The sequence below is a fragment of the Mastomys coucha genome, unplaced genomic scaffold (genome assembly GCF_008632895.1).
Source record: "Mastomys coucha isolate ucsf_1 unplaced genomic scaffold, UCSF_Mcou_1 pScaffold9, whole genome shotgun sequence".
Lineage (NCBI taxonomy): Eukaryota > Metazoa > Chordata > Mammalia > Rodentia > Muridae > Mastomys > Mastomys coucha.
The window spans coordinates 55861480-55880923 of NW_022196915.1; the positions used below are offsets into that span (position 1 = coordinate 55861480).

Here is a 19444-nt window from a genome sequence, read left to right on the forward strand (position 1 = left end):
CCTCTCTCCCTCTCTCCCTCTCTCCCTCCTCTGTCTCCCTCTCTCTCTCTCTCCCCCTCTTTCCCTCTCTCCCTCCCCCCTCTCTTCCATATAGGCCTTGATTTCAGCCTGGTCCCATGTAACAGTTATTGCTTTTCTTTCCTCCACACCAGTTCATGGGAAGAGCAAAGGAGAGGGCGGAGTCCAGAGAGAGGGGGAAGAGCAGGCTGGGTAATTTTCCACTGCCTCTTAAAGCATCTTAATACACACATGAGACTCCTCTCCTTGGCTCCCCACTGACCCCTGAACAATCGAGCGATGGCTCCAACGTCCTGGAGATTAGGTTTTATTAGACACAGGCCGGGGGCATGTCAACTGTGACTTCAGGAAGGAACAAATGCTGGCCTGGGATCTGAGGGAAGGTGTCCTTGTTACAACCCTAGTGGGTTTTTATAAGATCCTGTGCCGGCAAACATCCCAGAGAAGTAGGGTGGTTTTGCAGAAAAACAAGGCCAGCTTTTCACACAGAAGCATTTATTCAGTGGAGCATGAGGCACAGGATTTCCCAGGAAGCCATGGGAAAGGACTCAGAGGACCTAGTTGACTAGGTGTTCCTCAAGACCAGAGTTCATTTCATTTTTTTTGACAGCAAACAAAAGTGATATTTCCAAGCAGTGGAGTTAAGTAGCCCCTGCCCCTGGTCAGTTTACACCAAGCAACCATGTGACTGCTGAATGAATGATCAGGGATGTGAGCAAATGAGCCCAGACCACTGCTGGAGTCCTAGGCTTGGTTCTAAGCATGGTATTCTGAAAGGCATCACAGCGGGTTCAGAAGAACATAATTGGGCACGAAATTGAGGCACGAGGAAAAAGCTAAAAAAAACCAGAGCCAGTTAAGCTAGGGAAGTAAGATCAGAACCCAGGGGTCATGTAGAAGGAGAATTTGGACATTTTATGTGTTGTCCTAGGAAATCCACAAATGGTCAGATTATCAATGCCTGGAAATCACTGGGCTACTGTGGGATTTCTATCCAAGGAAAGAATACTATTTGGTGAGGAGATTATAAGAATGGATGTGTACCATGTACCTCTGAGATTCTTGCCCATCCCTATCCCTGTTCTACAATTCTGCAGAGAAGTTTAGGGCTCAGTTTCAGACTTTACATGATAAGTGCACAGCGGGGAGCGGACACTACTTTCCCTGGCACATCAGACACTTTGGGTTGCTGCCAGGGTTAGATGACCTGCTAGCTATAAGGCAAACCCACTCCTCCCAGCTTCTTTGAGCTTCAAGTATTCCTATGTTAAAGGAACATCCTTTTGCTGCTCATTAAATCATATCAGTACAACAGGTTCTATCTATGATTTGAAGGGAAACAAGCCATTGTGCAAGGGACAACAGAGATCCTTGATTGGTTGACTAATTGTTATGTACTGACTGATATGTGAGATTACACCCTGTAGAGGAATGTAATCTTCTTTATTTCTTTTAATTTTATGGGTATGCGTGTTTTGTCTGTATGTATGTCTGCATTACTTGTGTGCCTGGTGCCCACAGAGACAAGAAGAGGATTTCAGATCCCTCGAAAATGGAGTTACAGTTTTTAGACAAACATGTGGGTACTGGGAATTGAACCAGTGTCCTCTGTAAGAGCAGACAGTGTTCTTGACCTCTGGCCCAACTCTCCAGCCTCTTATCTTTTAATAATGTAATTTTCCTTGATGTAATAATAATGTATTATTCCTTGAAAATTTTATTCTTGCATACATTTGATCATACTTTTTTTCTTCTCTTTCCCCTCATCTCTCCCAGTTCCACTCTCCACCCTCATCCCCAGAAATCCAAAGGTTCACTACCAGTTAAGAAAAGGAGCATTCCTGGGGAAATTAATGAATGAAGCACAATGAATCATTTACTCTTTAAAATGAGTAAGCATTTTTTAAATGATTAGAATAGGGGAAAAAAGTGAAAACATGCAACAGAGTTTGGAGGCTTGAGGAGGGGAACAACTCTTTTTTTCTATTTCTAAGTGCATATAAGTTTGGTTCTGCCTCTGTGGAAAGTAAGTCTGGTTGTCTGATTGCTTGGTGTTACACCCTAGGCCTTCGTGATTGCAGTCTGCTCTTGGAATCCTTATAAGTAGTGGAGCCATGTATCTTGTTGCCTAGGAGATGGATATCCTGAGAGGTCTGCTGCAGAAGCAGAAGGATGTACAGGGATGGTGATGTATCTGCACTGGTTCATCTATGATAACTTCCCCAATTCAGAAGGGAGTCATCCAGGGGTCCTGGGACAAAGGACAAAAATATCTTCATATAGATTTGATCACATTATTATCGTATATGATTACAAAATAGATATGTAGTATAAAACAAAGATATGTTATGTTATATACTATTAATTGCATATACTATTATGTTATAATATGTATAATCAGTTGCTATTGTTCAAAGTGCATTACTAAGCTAGTAATAGCATCAATTTCTGTGCATATAACATGGTATAAGTGTGTAAGAATGGGTGTGTCTTTGGAGCAATGGGGCACCCTAGTTGTAGCTTCACATTAGTCATGTGGCCTTAGATTGACTGAGACTCAGAATCTTCATCTTCAGGGAAGAGTAAAGGTGCCTTATTCACAAAGATTTTCTAAAGTTTAAATGAGCGAAAGCCAGCACGTACTAGTCCACAAAGAATTGACAGTTCACAGTAGGGACCCCTTAAAGGCAACGCTTCTGCCTGCCTTCCACACCCTCCTTATTTTTAAAATATACACATTCTTTCAGATTTTGTGACAACCGAATGAAGTTCTATCGACGCATCAAATTATACTCCAATTTTTCTTTGGATTTTTTTTTTTGGTGACCATTTAATATGCCAGAAGATGAGCCCTCCTTTGCACATAGAGTCACTGTTGCAGAAAAGTCTGTGGGTAGGTAGATATATTTCAGAAATACTTGGGGTGAAATGCGTCAAAACTTATCACAAAGAGAAATGCAGTCAAGCCTCCCAGATGTAGTAATCTCTCCTGGCTGAGCTGTGCCTCCACGTATGCCCACTGGGGCCTTTCCCATAGGAGAAGGACTCTGTCCTCAGAGCTTAAATCATCGGCTGGTGGACCAGAGACCAGAACTGCTTGCCTCCATGTCCAGAACTGAATTGCACAACTAAAGACAAAGAAAATAAATCAACAAAAATAGCTGAGAGGCATTTCTAAACATGTCTAGCTGCAAAATTTATAACTATTAGCTCTTGGTAAAAGGTCATTTCAGATAAGACAACTATTTATACAGAAAACAAAAATGAAACATATTGATTGGTTTTTCAGTAGGGCCTCCCAGTCCTGGGAGAGGATTTGTATGCCAGTGCTCCATGTGGAAAAAAAAAAAAAAAAAACCCTGAAGTTGAACTACATAGAGGAAATCAGAAAAAGCCAACAACCCTAGGTAGTAGTATACCACCCAATATGGATGCTGAGAATTGAACTCTGGTCCTTTGTAAGAGCCATGCAAACTTTTAATAGCTGAGCTATGTTTCTAGTGCTGACAGAAACAAGTAAGATTTTTCCAATCTAAATGAAGAGTTTCACATAGTTGTTAAATAGCAGCCTTTTTTTCTGTGATATATGATGTAGATGATGGTGTGATAGAGATGCTGATGTGATGGAGATGCTGGTGTGATAGAGATGATGGTGTGATGGAGATGCTGGTGTGATGTAGATGCTGGTGTGATAGAGATGATGGTGTGATGGACATGCTGGTGTGATAGAGATGCTGATGTGTTGGAGATGATGGTGTGGTGGAGATGCTGGTGTGATAGAGATGCTGGTGTGATGGAGATGCTGGTGTGATAGAGATGCTGATGTGATGGAGATGATGGTGTGGTGGAGATGATGGTGTGATAGAGATGCTGGTGTGATGGAGATGCTGGTGTGATAGAGATGCTGATGTGATGGAGATGATGGTGTGGTGGAGATGCTGGTGTGATAGAGATGCTGGTGTGATGGAGATGATGGTGTGGTGGAGATGCTGGTGTGATAGAGATGATGGTGTGATGGAGATGCTGGTGTGATAGAGATGCTGATGTGATGGAGATAATAGTGTGGTGGAGATGCTGGTGTGATAGAGATGATGGTGTGATGGAGATGCTGGTGTGATGGAGATGCTGGTGTGATAGAGAGGATGGTGTGGTGGAGATGCTGGTGTGATAGAGTTGCTGGTGTAATAGAGATGATGGTGTGGTAGAGATGCTGGTGTGATAGAGTTGCTGGTGTGTTGGAGATGCTGGTATGATGGAGTTGCTGGTGTAATAGAGATGATGGTGTGGTAGAGATGCTGGTGTGATAGAGTTGCTGGTGTGGTGGAGATGCTGGTATGATGGAGTTGCTGGTGTGGTGGAGATGGTAGTGTGGTGGAGATGGTAGTGTGGTGGAGATGTTGGTGTGATGGAGATTCTGGTGTGACGTATTTGCCGTCTTTACTGATGTCTCTTGAGATCCATATAAACTTATCTCAAGCTATTATTTATGCTGTGACAAAATCCAGACCCTCAACAAGATGACTGCTAATTCCTCTCCTCTTGTTCACATTAATGCTGGCTCTGTTCTTCAGTGTTGGAGTAAAAATGGAGTTGTGTTCCTTGAATTCCTCAAATGTAATAAAGCTTTTGTACAAAGTATTCATAAGTGTGGTGGATTTTGTACCTCTCTGAATTCTCTCCTTGAGACCACAGAGTCCTATACTTGGTTCAAGTGGGACATATTTCTACCATTGTGTGTATGTGTGTGTGTGTGTGTGTGTCTGTCTGTCTGTCTATCTTTGGCTCACCCCTCCCTATGTTCTGCCTTCTGTCCTAAGCAGCTTATCAAAATGTTTTTCCAAACAATGTTATTTTTCCCTCTAAGAATTCCGATGTCCAATAATAGTAGTAATAATTTATTTATACCACATGTAAAATTCAGTTAGGAGACTTCCAAACAGAAAAGTTAAAGTAACTTAAAAAAAAAAAAAAACTTTTCAAGCTAATCTAAGCTAATGATGATTTTAGCTACTGTACAAGCTAGTTTTGTCAATTTTACAGTCTAGAGTCACCTGGAAGAGGGATCTCAATGAGATATTCTGTATTCTAGTTGAACTGTGGGCATGTCTTGGATGATTATCTTGATTGTGTTAATTGAGGCAGGAAACTTGCCCACTGTGGGCAGTACCACTTCCTGTTCAGGGATTCTAAACTAAGAAAGCAAAGTGAGTGTAGGCTGATATGAATCCATTTTTACTTCTGACTGAAGACAGAGCATTTTCAATTATTTCACGCCCCTGCCTCTGTGATTTCACCACCATGATGGATTGCAACCTGCAAATTTGAGATAAACAAGCCCTTCTCCCTCAAGTTCCTTTTGTCAGTGTATTTTATCACAGCAGCAGAAATGAAGCTAATACAACTTTATCTGCCATACAACAAATGATCAACTTAAAGTCTGACCATAAGGAACTGAGCTTGAGCTTAGGAAATGTAAAATACAATGGGAAAGCAAGCCCCAGATGAGGTGACAGTGATGGACCAAAGAATAAAGTCTGAGGACTGATGTTGTCTGGCCTTGAGACTGAATATAAGTGATAGTGACCAAGACAGTGTAGTGCTAGAAAAAGAACAGAGGCGGGACAGCAGAACAGCACACAGAGCCACATAAATGCCCCACGTAAATATAGTCAACTGCTCTTCAACAAAAGAATGAAAAAGATACTTCTATGGGAAAGGGCTTTTCAGTACATGGAGCTGAAACAATAAGAGAAAGTGGGGGCTTTTAATATAGCCATAGATTTTCCACTTTCCACAAAATTTAACTCAAAATAAATCATGATAAACTATAGAACTTTTGGAAGAAAATCTATACAGCCTTTGATTTGTCATTTTTAGATACAACATCAAAATGGCAAGCCATGAAGGGAGAAAAATGATTTTGTATTATATTAAAATTAAAATTATGTGCCCTGTTAAAAGACAATGTTAACAAATACGCACAAAAAAAAAGTAAGGATCACTTGCCAGTAGAGAACTTCCAAGCAAAACAATAAGGAAATATTTCTATGTGCCTATTAGAACTACTCAAATCTAAAAAGGTGACAATATCAAAGACAAATGAGGGGTTGAAGGAATAGGAACTTTATTCATTGTGTGTGGGAGTGCAAATAATACCATTATTCCCTAGAATAATGCTCTGTATCTTCATAAAAGCTAGACCATGGGGCCCAGGTATTTATCCTACTGATTTGAAAACTCACACCCACAGCAAAACATGTACATGAATGTTTCTAGCACCTTAATTCTTAATTTGCAAAGAGCAGAAGCAACTATGGTGCTCCAACATGTATCCACGGTGCATCTATCTGGCCCAACTATTATTAAAGTATGAAAAGAAATGAACCACCAAACCGTGAAGAGAACTTAAATGCACACCACTAAGTAAAAGGCAGAATGAAAGAGCTGTGTGATTCTGATTACACTGGGAAGAGGAGGGAAACAGTCAGAGGGTGCCAGTGATTGGAGGATGGAAGTCAGGGAAGGATGAATGAGTAGGGGAACTTTAGGGCAGGAAAACTTCTGTGATACTGTGATAGTGAATATCTATTATGGTACATCTGTCAAACACATAGGCTTTACAGCAGAAGGATTGATGGCTGATATGTGTGTGTGTACATGGTGTTTTACTGGGGATTAGACCTAGAGTTTCACATGTGCTAGGCAAGTGCTCTTTCAGTGAGTTCTATCCCAGATCCTCTTTTTTACTTTTTGTGCATTTGAGAGAGAGAGAGAGAGAGAAAGAGAGAGAGAGAGAGAGAGAGAGAGAGAGAGGTACTAGTTGCCCCACCTAGCCTTGGACTTATTCTTGACTACAGCAAGTCCTTGAATGGGCAATCCCTCTGCCTCAGTCTCCCCTGTAGATGGAACTATCAGCCTGTACCAGCAAGCTTGGCTTAAAACAGAGACAGTCGAATGCCTATTATCGAGAGAACCTGCGTTTGACTCCAAGAAGCCACTTTAAAGTGCTTTCAAAGCATGATAGCACTCTGGCAACCCTGGTGCTGGGGAGGCAGGGTCAGGCAGAGCTTTGGGTTCACTGACCAGCCAGCATAGAATAGTTGATAAGGTCTGGTCTCCAAAAAGCAGGATAGATGGCAACTGAGGAACAAGACCCAAGGTGGACTTCCGGCCTCCACATGCATGCATATACACTCACAGATTTTCACAAAACACATGAACATGGCAGGTGATGGGGGTAGATGCACAGAGAGACAGAGACTGATAGAACCGAACTAAGGAGAAAACATGATACAACAGTATGTCGTTTATGAGGCTTGTGTGAGATTCAAATGCAGTAACAGGTTGAAAGTGAAAGGAGGGAATGAGAAAATCCTTGCAAATAACAACCAAAAGAAAATAGAGACAACTGTGCTGACATCATAAATCAACTACATCAAAAGAAAACGGAACGAGGAACACTACAGTTTTCCAGAGAATCTGATACAAGAAGATTCCGCTGTTGTAAACAGTTACACACCTAAGGAAAGATCATCCAAAATGGACCAGCAAAAACTGGCAGAAGGAAGAAGCAGAAACTTCTATGATAATAAAGAGCACAGTTTCTAATGTTCTATAATAGGCAGAACAGGCAGACAGAGGATGTAAGGAAATAGAGGATTTGTGTCAAGTTCAAGGCCAGCCGGGTTTACATGGTGAGTCCTAAGAGAGCGAAGGCTATGTAATGAAACCTTATCTCACAAAAGGGGCTGTGGGGAGAAGAGAGGAAGAGAGAGAGACAGAAAGAGAGAGACAGAGACAGTCAGAGGCAGACAGACATGTGACTGGAATAACAAATAAATCAACGAGGTCTGACAATCACAAACAGCACACATTGGTTAGAGCACATGGGCATTTCCCAGCATGTACCATGTTATCACAATCAGATCACAAAAATGGTACATATTACACAAGTACAATAGCACTGTACATAGAGCCATTTTTGGAAGATCAGTCCTCACGGCCCTAAGCAGTTGTATTCATAATTGGCTAGACAACCTACTTACTGCACAATCCAAAAGTTATCCCAGAAGTGGAAAAGGTAGCTAATCCCCAGTGCTAGCCAGGAGTCCTTCTCATCTGTTCTTACTCTGCTAATCAAGAGGCTAGCAGCTTGCGTTTATTCAGAGGAAGGAAGTATCAGCAGTGTCAATGACGGCTTTAGAAAATGCAGGACCCTCATATTCATTTTACAGGTGAGGCATCTGGAAACCATGTGGTTAGAAGACTCCTGTTACTGAGTGGCCATGGCAGAGTTGAGTGGGAGCCAGACTTCAGACACAGGGGAGTTGCCTGCCCTACATTTGAAGCTAACCATCTAGTGCTGCCATTCTGTGGCAACACAAATCTGAGTTTGACTCTGGGCAATTTGTTTCTGAAAAGCTGTTGTCTACTTTTCTCCACAAACTTTGAAGAAGCCAGGTTGACCAGATGTCTGAGTTTGTCAGCCATTCTTGTTCACCAAGAGGGAATCCCTCAGACTCCAAAGGGGCACTAGGACTCCATCATTCTCCTGAAATAAAAGATTAAAAGAGAAGTAAGTTTTTAAGTTTGAGTTGGGAGTGTGAAAAGAATGTTCTAGCTGTCTTTGGGCTTATAGAGGATACTGGCTCTGCAAGAAAGCTGGAGCCATTTAAAGATAGAGGAGCCCTATGACCAGAAGCACGGGAATATGAAAGGTATCTTCTATATCTAAGCATCATCTATAACAGTGTAGGTGAATCCCATGAGCTAATCCTCCCAACCACTGCGTTAGGAAGACAAGAACCCTAGTAACCATTATCGCTTCTGTTTATATTGAAAAGCAGAATCTTAGAGAAAATTGATTATCTTCCAAAGGTCTTGCAGACCAGTAAGTGATGAAACCATGATTAGTCACCAATCTCCCTGTCTGTCTCCAGACCTACCTCCTTCAACATGACACTCTTCTGCTGAGTACAAGTGCTGGTGGACCCAGGAAACTTGTGACTACCAGGGACATGAAGGAGGACTTTCATCCCAATCTTCTTAGCTCTATACCTCAGCGAGGCAAAGCCAAGCTAGAACAGAAGGTTTATCTTGGAAGTTGTCTCCCCACACCCAGCCAGTGTTTCTCTTCCAACCCAGTGCCAGCAAAACTTTGGCTAATGACATGTGCCAGGCTGGAAGGTTGAACCTCTTTTGTCAAGACCGCCTTGACTCCTGTCTTTGACCTCTCCCTGAGCCCCTTCCTGGGAAGACTGCTCACTCTCATACTCAGGATGGTGTATTCTCAAACCAGTTACCTTCCTTCTCAACAGGCTACATGCTTTTTGTTTTCAGTCTCCCAGGTGTTTTTACAGGGCTTGTGATTCTACTTGAAACCTTTCTCTTCTGTGGGTAAACTCAGCAGCCTGACCTAGAGTCCCCCACAGTGCATTTAAAGCCCCACCCCGAGTCATGACATAAGGACAGCTTTCTCTCTTCACATTTCCTGTATTGCTCTTTCCCACACTTGTTCAATGCCATGATTTAGATCTAGTTTACCTGGGAACAATAGGTTGCAGAATCTAGGGGTCCACTTCTTCCTTTTATAATCACTTTACAAAACTATCCAGCAAGCTAATAGTATAAAGGAATACTCTTACCCAAATAAAATGTCTTGAAATATTTGAACATGAAATTCAAACATGAAACTGAAACTTCTCTCCTTGAGAGAGTATACTCTTTGGCTCACAAATTTTGGGAGTCTCTCCAAGACAGGAAAGAAAGAACAAAAAGATATAAAAACATGAAGGAAATAAAGAACAGTACCCATAGTTGGCATGTTTATTTGTGTAGAGAACAGTACTGTGCAGATAAAGCCCTAGAATTATTGAGAATTTTACAGTGTTGTTGAAGAGAGACTGACTGTGGAGATTGATTAAAGGATAAGAGCATTTGCTGAGCAAGCAAGAGGACATGCACTCAGATGCCCAGCACCCACCTAAAAAGCATGGAAGCACATGATTTTAATCCCAACACTAGGAGGCAGAGGCAAGATCTCTGTGAGTTTGAGGTCAGTCTGGTCCACATAGCCCACCTATAATTCCAACACTATGGAAAATGGAGACAGGGTCAGTGAGAGACTCTCTCCCAAGAATAAGGCAGAGAATGATAAAGTGGAATACCTGACATTCTTCTATGGCCTCCGTGCATACACATGTACACATACCACACATACACATGAAAATAAATAAATTGCATGATCCTCACAAAACCCCAGATATGACTGGTTATAACAGCTTTCTTTATAATCGGTAAAACACAGAAAGAACCAAATTGTCCTTCAGTAGCTGAGGGGATTATTCGTGGTCTCCCTGAGCTAACATCAAGCTCTCAAGGATTATTCTTCTGGAGGCTAGGGGAGAGAGTCTCTTTCCAGGTCTTCTCTTCCTTCTAGAGCCTCCTTCTTTGGCTCATGTTCTATGAGAACAATAGTCTTGAATTATATAAACAAAGTCCATTTGTCATGTAAGTGACACATTTACTGATTGTAAATATTAGGATATAGGCATCCTTGTAAGGGGCTCAATTTAGGGGACTATTATTCAGTTTATCACAAGTGGCCTAATTGTGTTCTTTCAGGGATTGTTGCAAAGGTAAACAAACATAAAGAAAACAATTTGGAAGCCATCCACACATATACTTGGAATTGATGGTGGCTCACACCAGGCCACAAGCAACAGGATGGGAAGAGAAAAAAGAAAGAAAATATTACATGTGTCTCTATCTGGTAGCAATGTCACCTCTTAATGTCTAGGATGTGGCATGTGAGGGGAGGGAAAGTCAAGAATAAATCCAAGGTTTTTACTTGAGCCACCAGAAAGCTCAAATTCTCATTGGTTTAGAGAGGGAAGACCAAGGACTGAGCAAATGGTATGGTGGAAGATTAGCAGTCAGGTCTGCACATTGAGGTGGAATGCAAAATCAAAATGGCCACACCTTTTTCCAGCCCCACATCTGCACTTCTTTGCAATGCAACTCACTAGAAAGAAGGTTCAACCCTCACAAGGTGGAGGCTGTTTCTTCATCTTTCAAACCTGGAAGAGCCCTGTGACTTACTTCGGCTAAGAGATGGTGGCAGAAGTGACATTATGTGGCCTTCAAGCCTAACCCTCCAGAGATCCTACAGATTTTACTCCCACATCCTTGGAAAGTGACCTGGAGAAAGACTGCCTTGTGAGGAAGGAGAAGATGTGCTGCTGGGTGGAAATGAGACTCAGTGAAGCAGGGACAATCATCTCACCATGACCTCCAGTTCCAACAGACTGCAGCTTCCAAACAGCACCAGGCATATGCCATCCTGGTCCATCTGGCCCCCTTGAGTTCTACAGGAACCAATCTATTCTTCTTCTTTTGCAACCTCTGTTCCTCATCCACCATTGTCTTTGAGACGTGTCTATAGAGGACTGTAGAGACGATAGAACTCAAGTTCAACTCCCAGAACTCAGGACAAACAAGACAAAACAACAAACAACAAAAACATGTACTTCAGACACAAGGCACAGAAGGCCCCTGAGCTGGAACTGACCTGAATGACTCCTCCCTGAAGACTGTATCATGCAAGCTTCAGAATGATGCCTATGAACCACAACAAGACCAACACGGCACAATAACACAAAGGATGCAGTAGTGGCATGCATACCTTGGTAACCCAGTAAACCCAGGCAACTACTCAGGACTAGTGAAGTCATGGATCTTGGAGGAGAACTACAATCATCACTTAACTAAACCAACACAGTCTCTAACTACATTCTAAACAGCCGACCTTATACCCCCATACAAGAGTAGTTCTCACCCCCTCATCAAGGAGACTTCTCTTTGCAACAGATAGAAATCATTACAGAAGACCACAACCAATCAAAAGGAAGAACCAGTCCCAATGAATACATTTATAGAACACCCCACTGTACCTAAGCCTCGGGGGATAGAGGGCTCCCTCTCTCAAGGGAGAGAGGCAGAAGGACTCTAAGAGTGAGGGAGATTCTAAGAACTGTGAGACTGTGTCTCCTAGGAATGTCAGAGGCCATGCCCATAAAGTCAACATGACTGCCTAAATATGAGCTGAACAAGGAAAACAACAATAGATGTAAGAAAGCCCACAAGGCTTCAATCCTACACATAGAACTGCAAACAGCGAAGGAACACTGACAGCAAGAGAGGTAATCTTCCCTAGCGCAAAGCACACCAGTGCCTATACATTACCAACTGGTCACTCCTGAAAATATATATACAAATAACATTATACAGACCAAACAGGTAATACTTAGGAGTGTGTGTGTGTCTGTGTGTGTGTGTGTCTGTGTCTGTGTGTGTGTCTGTGTCTGAGTGTGTGTGTGTCTCTCTGTGTGTGTGTGTGTGTGTGTGTGTGTGTGTGTGTGTGGATTAACAACCATTAATAAAAATTGGGGACCATGAATTTAAAAAAAAATGCCAGGAGTAAGACATGGGAAGGTTGGAAGGAAGGGAGAGTAAGAGAGAAATGATGTAATTATATTATAATGTCAGTAATAATAATAATTTTTAAAAGCCAGGCATAGGAGCTCATGCCTATAATTCCTCTGCTGGGGAGGCAGAGATGGGGGGATTCCTCAGGACTCCCTGGTCAGCCAGTTTCAGGTTCACTGAAGGACTCTAACTCAGAAGGTAAGGTAGTATAATTAACAAAGACTATTCCCATCTATGATCATGTGAGTTTCTTAGAATGGCCACCTAGAAGTTGATGAATTAGGAGCACTTAGGTGATCTGGCCCCCACCACCATTTGACAGTGATACATTGTTTTCAGAAGTGGTTTTTTGTTGTTGTTGTTGTTTTATTTTATTTTACCTACAAAAGCTCCTTAAATTTAAAAAAAAAAAAAAAAAAAAAAACTCCTTAAATCTGGTTCAAACATAAATGGAAAATCATCGTTATTTCAGAGTCTTGGACTTCTAAAACTGGAAGAATCCTCCAATCGATGGATCTCCCTGCTTTGTAGTGGCAGCCATCCACATTACTAGTCCAGTCATCCCCAAAGGCTACTTTGTTGCTCCTCTTAATCTGCTATTTGGAGAAGACAGAATTGACTGTCCTTGACGGAAGCCCTCTTCCCAGGAGATAGCGAACAGTTAACACGGAGCCCATGCACAGAAGCCCAGGACAGCTGACCCTCAAAAGTTTGTTTATGGTGTTTCTTCTAATTGGGTCCTTTGTTCTCCTAGCCTTGACCTTAACCAGCTATAAAGAGAATAATTCAGGAACACTGGGGAGACACGCATATTTGTATGTCTCCCCAATGATAGACAAAACGTGGAGAGGCAGCCTTGGCAGGGGGGATCTGGGAGAGCCTTCCAGGTCCTGCACTGCACCAGAACCCAGAAACCAAGGTTAACCATAACCTGGGAAGTCATGGGTACTTGGCTATTGTCTTGTATTTCTGGTCATTTCAGAAGAAGGAATAAGATTTGATTAGAAAGAAAAGACTGGAGTAAATCATATAATAACACTGTGATTGAATCTAGAAGGTTAATTGGTTAAGTTGTGGGTTAGTAAGTGATATGAAGTCCGAATCTCTGGAGTCAAAGACTCCAACAGAAGCAGTAGAGGGAAACGAGCTTTAGGGCATTCTGGAGACGAATCGGCTCGTTCCTACATGCCACTCTGGCAGAGTCAGAAAACATATCCCTATGGTGGTGGTGGGGGCGATGGGAGAGGGGGATAGACTGATTGGCTTGGCTGAGCATGCTGTGGAAGGAGAGGTTCAGCCAGGGTTGCTCTGTACCATGGGACAGTCCATGTGCTTCTCAAAGACACTGAAGAAGAGCAAGAGCTGGGAGCCCTCACCGGCCAAATTGTGTAGCAAGAGAGTTACCGTGACAAAGGCTGGCCGCTGTGGCTGCAGCTGCCTAAGAGGAGCCCCCTGTTTCCAGTGCAGACAGAGGTGTCACGTGGGCTCCCAGAAGCTGAGATCTTACTGCAAACTGAGACTGCAGTCTAAACCTGCCCCTTATCACGTCTTTGAAAAGACTAAATGGCCAGCTTAGCAGGTCATACCTTCTCAAAAACGTGTCTCCAAAGACACATTGCCCTGCTCATGACACAGAGTGCACTCCTAAGTCTGGTGTGGTGGCTCGCGTTTGGGTTTTTTATTAATTCTTTCATATATATTTTGACCATGATTTTCCCCTCTCCTAACTTCTCTCAGGTCCTCCCTACCAACCCAATTGTGTTCTTTCTCTCTTTCAAAAAAAAAAAAAATCATAACATGAAAGTCAAAGAAAACAAAAAATAAAACAACAAAAAAAATTTCCCAAGTGAAATAAAAAGTCCACAATGCCGCCGGGTGGTGGCGGCACACGCCTTTAATCCCAGCACTTGGGAGGCAGAGGCAGGCAGATTTCTGAGTCCAAGGCTAGCCTGGTCTACAGAGTGAGTTCCAGGACAGCCGGGGCTATACACACACACACACACACACACACACACACACACACACACACCAAAAACCATAGACTTCATTTTGTGTTGGCCGTCTACTGCTGGTCATGAGGCCTGCCCTGGAGTGTAACTGATATACCTAGTGACACTTTTCCTGTGGAAAACAGATTTTTTTTCCCTTTCCAAGCAGCTAACAATTGCCAAAAGCTTTGTAGTTAGGAGTGGAACCCTGTGTCTACTCCCCGTTCTCAATGCTGGGGGAGCATTTGTCTTGAACCTGTGCAGGTCATGTGAATCTTGCCAACATCCTTGTGTGTTTCTATGTGTTTCGCTCCTGTCTGGTTCTTACAATCTTTCCACCTTCTCTTTCACATAGATGCCTGAGCCTTGAGGGGGGAGGTTTGATGATGACATCTTTTTAGGACTGAGTGCTCCAGTGTCTCTTACTCTCCACACATTGTCTAGCTGTGAGCCTGAGTTAGCTCCCATCTACCTCAAGAAGCAGCTTCTCTGATGATGGTTGAAAGAGAAGGTGAAAAGGCTGAGGTACAGCAGCATGTCAGTAGGAGTCATTTACTGCTATGTTCCTTTAGCAGAATGAAAGTATTAACTCTTCCATAGACTCACAATCTATCTAGTTTTAGTTTTTGACAACTTTAGCAGTGTCAGGTGTGGAGTCTATCTCATGGAGTGGGCCTTAAATTTAATCAAAGTGTGGTTATTTCTATAGCATGTGTGCCATTTTTGTACCAGTATATCTTGCAGGCAGGTCGCTGTTGTAGATTGCAGGATTTATAGCTGTGTGCTATGGGTGACAGCCATGTAATGAGGAAGACAATGCCCCAATTAGACATCCCATGCCACCAGGCAAAACCTCCAGTGCCAGGATGGGTTATATCCTTGCTGAGTCATTGGTCAAAGGGTTCCCATGAAACCTGCCCCCAGCCCTCAGCAAAGATCACTGACTATTGCCAAAGCTATTGGTTTCTCTCTACACCCTGACTACTATACCTGTTGATCGATAGCACTCTCTGATGTCATCATACACAGAGAAGTCAAGCTGGTGTGAAGCTAGACACTTTACCCCACTGATTAGAGTCATGGTGCTGGAAACTACTTTGCGTACTACCAAAGAGAAAAGTGGCTTATGCTTGTCATCCAAGAACTTTGGAAGCTTGGGTAGGAGAATCACCATGAGTTTGACGTCAGCATCAGATACAAAATGAGTTCCAGGTCAGCCAGGACCAGCAAGACCTTGTCCCAATAAACAATCAGATGTCTGTATGGCTATATGTACACACAGACACACACACACACACACACACACACACACACACACAATGTTTTAGTTACTGTTGCTGTGAACAATAAAAAACACATTATAAATAATAATAAATAAAGCAACTTATAAAAGAAACCATTTAATTAGAGGGTTGCTTACAACTTCAGAGGGAACAGTAGATGAAAATTTATATCTGATTTGCAAGATGGAGGCAGAGAGGGAGAGAGACAGAGACTGGGCATCTGACATGGGTTTTGAAACCTCAGTACCTATCCCCAGTGGCTCACCTCCTCCAACAAGGCCATACCAATCCCAACAAGGCCACATCTCCCAATCCTTCCTGAATGGTACACTAACTGGAAATGAAACATTCAAATATGGAAGCCAATGGATGCCATTCTTATCAAATCACCACACTCATATAAAATATATATGTATTTCTAGGCAGCTTAAATTATTCTACTTACTGCTTTTTCCTCTCCTTTACATTCTCTTCTCTCTCCTTCTCTCTCTCTTCCCTCTATCTCTTTCTCCCTCTACCTAATTAAATCTTCAGTGGACCTTACCAGTCACCGATAAGTGATGTTCATTGTATAGGAACAGAGAGAGTCTGAAGGCAAAGATACCAAGAAGAGACAGCAGGTCACAAAGCCTGGCTAAAATATACCCTTGAGGAATAACAGGTGGCCATAGTCATACTTTGTGCTGTCAGCTTCCTAGAGAAAACCTGCTGACTGGTTCTTCTTAGCATCAGTATCTCTCATTCTCTCTACTGCCCTCTTTCCTCCTAGTCTCATTCTCTCTCTCCTCTCTTTTCCCATGGGCAAATTACAGCTTTTCCCAGCTCTCCTAGTGATGCCCAGAAAAGAAAGATGGGGGAAGAAGTGTCCACAACAAGCTTTAAGTTTAAGCCACATAGAGATGCTTTGTCATTGTTGTATATTAAAAAAAGGAGAGCATCTAGTCTTCATGAATTCATGGGTTTTATCTCCAACACTGAAAAGAGACCAGATGTGGTAACATGGATCTGTGAACTCAGGAGTGGAGGAAGAAGGATCAGGAATTCAAGGTCTGGCTGCATAGAGAAGTTAATCTGGGCTACAGGTGATATAATCTCAAAGGCAAAAGCAAACAGAGACTGAGAGTGGATGTAGGGCAGGGGGATGCCAGTGGCTCTGTGCCTTGCTTTCAGCCTACTGTGCTAATGGAGAAGATGAATCCCTGTGTGTCTCCCCCTTTCCTCTCTTCCTCCCTACCTTGACAAGAAGGAGGAGTTTTGGCTCATTAATAATCTAGTCATTAGGAATGAAAGGAACAAGAAGAAATTTTCAATGGAAGGAGGCTGGCAGCCATCCCAGCCACTCTCTCATCACCTTGTCACGTCACCTCATCGTCTTCGATGTGAGAGCAGGCTATGTCAGCAATCTACATGACCACACAGGGCAACTGGAAAGAACCGGGCTGAGAAATGTATGCAAAGTTTGGAAAGTATCAAGCTGTGTAAAGACAGATGCTCCTGTCAATATGAAATTGCTGTTTCAAGAGCCTCAGGAGAAGTAAGTTTCAGTAAGAATCTTTCACCTACCATAGAGTTTGCAACCAAATCAGGAGGAGATTATAACACTAGCCTTGATGCTTAAGGTCCAGGCTTCAATCTGCAGCTCCAGGAACAAAATCTAAACAACATAATGCAAACACTTCAGTTAGAAGTATAGCTCAGGGGTAGGGTGTTGTCCTATGAACCCAAGGGCCTGGGTTCAAGCCCCCAACACTAAAAAAAAAAAAAAAAGACGAGATATACAATATATAGTAACATGTAACAAATTGTCTGGACTGCATATGGGCTGAAGGTGAGGAACAAGTTGCTGTTTAGTGCCTGAAGAACTGGAGGCTGTGCCAATACAAAGCAGTGATGGCTAGAAAGGTCATTGGCTTGTTCCAGTTTATGTGTTTGTTTTAATTATTGAGATAAGGTTTCACAAAGCAGCTCAGAATGGTCTTGAACTCGCGATCCTCCTGCCTCAGCCTCTTACTATCGGTATTGTAGATGTACACCACCATACCTGGTGATCAGAGCCTATTGCAAAGACAATACCTATAATGGATTGGGTTATGTCTCAAAAAGTATGTTGAAAACCTTCTCCCTGCCTCTCCAGAACCTCAGACTGTGACCTCTCTGGGCACAGGATCCTTGCACATGTCATTAGGTAAGATAACACCACAGCTAACCAGGGTAGGTGGTTAATCCAGTATGGTTGGCGTCCGTTTAAGGAGGCTTGAGAAAGACATGGTGAGATAATGCCACATGAGGACAGATTCACACAGAGGAAAGGCCGTACAGGTGACATGGGACAATATTGGCAGATTCCAAGATGGCCAAGCACTACCAGCAAACAGGAGAAGCTGGCATATGGCCAGGAAAGTTCTAGATGGGGCGTTGGTGCTGAACACATCCTAAATTCAGACTGCTGGTCTCCAGAGAGAGGGTAAGGAGACGGAGTGGGAGAGTGTGTCTCTGAATTTTAAGCCATGCTGTGTGTGATTCTTTGTAATAACCAGCACAGGAGCTCGTGATCTGCAGAGAACCTTCCTGGTAAGGTGTCTCATATTCATAACACAATTGGAAAGGAGGTGGCCCTTTGTAAAACATGACAACACAGCACAAGGTGAGTTGCCCTTGATCAGCCCATCCTCTCTTAGGACACTGTCATACTTTTGGTGAGTGATTTGGCTCTACACATGATCAGGAACTCTTGCCTTACCTGATTGCCATCAGAGTTGTCATGACTGCCGCCCTGTGTATTTGGTTTGGCTGTACAAATTCTTTTAAAGCAACATCTTCTTACCCATTATCTATTTACTGTCCATGAAGAATCATGTTGATCCCGTTCTCATTTGTTTTAAGGGGTGCTCGGCTTTCATGTTTATGGATGTTCAGATCTGAGTAATGGCTGGACTTCCTGACAAAAGCAGTTTGGAATGGCTGCGTGAACAGTTCTCAAAACACGGTGTGCCCTGCCTGGTGCTCAGTAGACTTTACTTCAAGGAAATCCTGTTCTTTAAAGCAGTGGTTATGGTCCACTGGGCCAGAAACCCATCCCGAGAAAGCTTGAAGAGCTGGGTTTACATGTCCCGCTGTCTTAGGCCCAGGGTTGCGATTAGAAATACTTAGGTAAACAAAGTTACCACAGATGTCCTAAATACATATTTGCTGGATCACAGGCTAAGACAGGAGTGTTTCCCTTTCAAATAGGTCTCTCTCTCTTTCTCTCAATCTCTCTCTCTCTTTCTTTCTCTGTCTCTGTCTCTGTCTCTCTGTCTTTCTGTCTCTGTGTGTGTGTGTGTGTTTGTGTGTGTATGCATGTGTGCAGTCTATGTTCAAATACATGTGAGTGCAAGTATATGCATGTGTGCAAGCATTGTGTGTGTTTGTTGGGGCATGCAAAGGCCACAAAGCAACTTCAGTTGTCACTTCTCAGGTGCTGTCCACCTTCATTAACCTGAAGCTCACACAGACTTGTAAGAACTGGCCAGCAAGCCCCCTGGGTCTGCCTGTCTTCCTCCCCAGAACTTAGATTACAAACAGGTGCCACCATGCCCTAAATTGTTTGTTTGTTTGTTTGTTTGTTGAGACAGGGTTTCTCTGTATAATAGCCCTGGCTGTCCTGGAGTTCTATCTCTCTGTATACCA

General features: G+C 42.9%; 1 long non-coding RNA gene across 1 annotated transcript; it reads right to left on the reverse strand.

Annotated features, from left to right (window-relative positions):
• Positions 1-2912: 2912 nt before the first annotated feature.
• Positions 2913-17429, reverse strand: LOC116085101. The gene is made up of 3 exons (XR_004116424.1): positions 17339-17429; positions 8064-8569; positions 2913-3146 (listed from the first exon to the last, which is right to left on the reverse strand). It is a non-coding gene; the product is annotated as an uncharacterized LOC116085101 (long non-coding RNA).
• Between the last annotated feature and the right edge of the window lie 2015 nt (positions 17430-19444).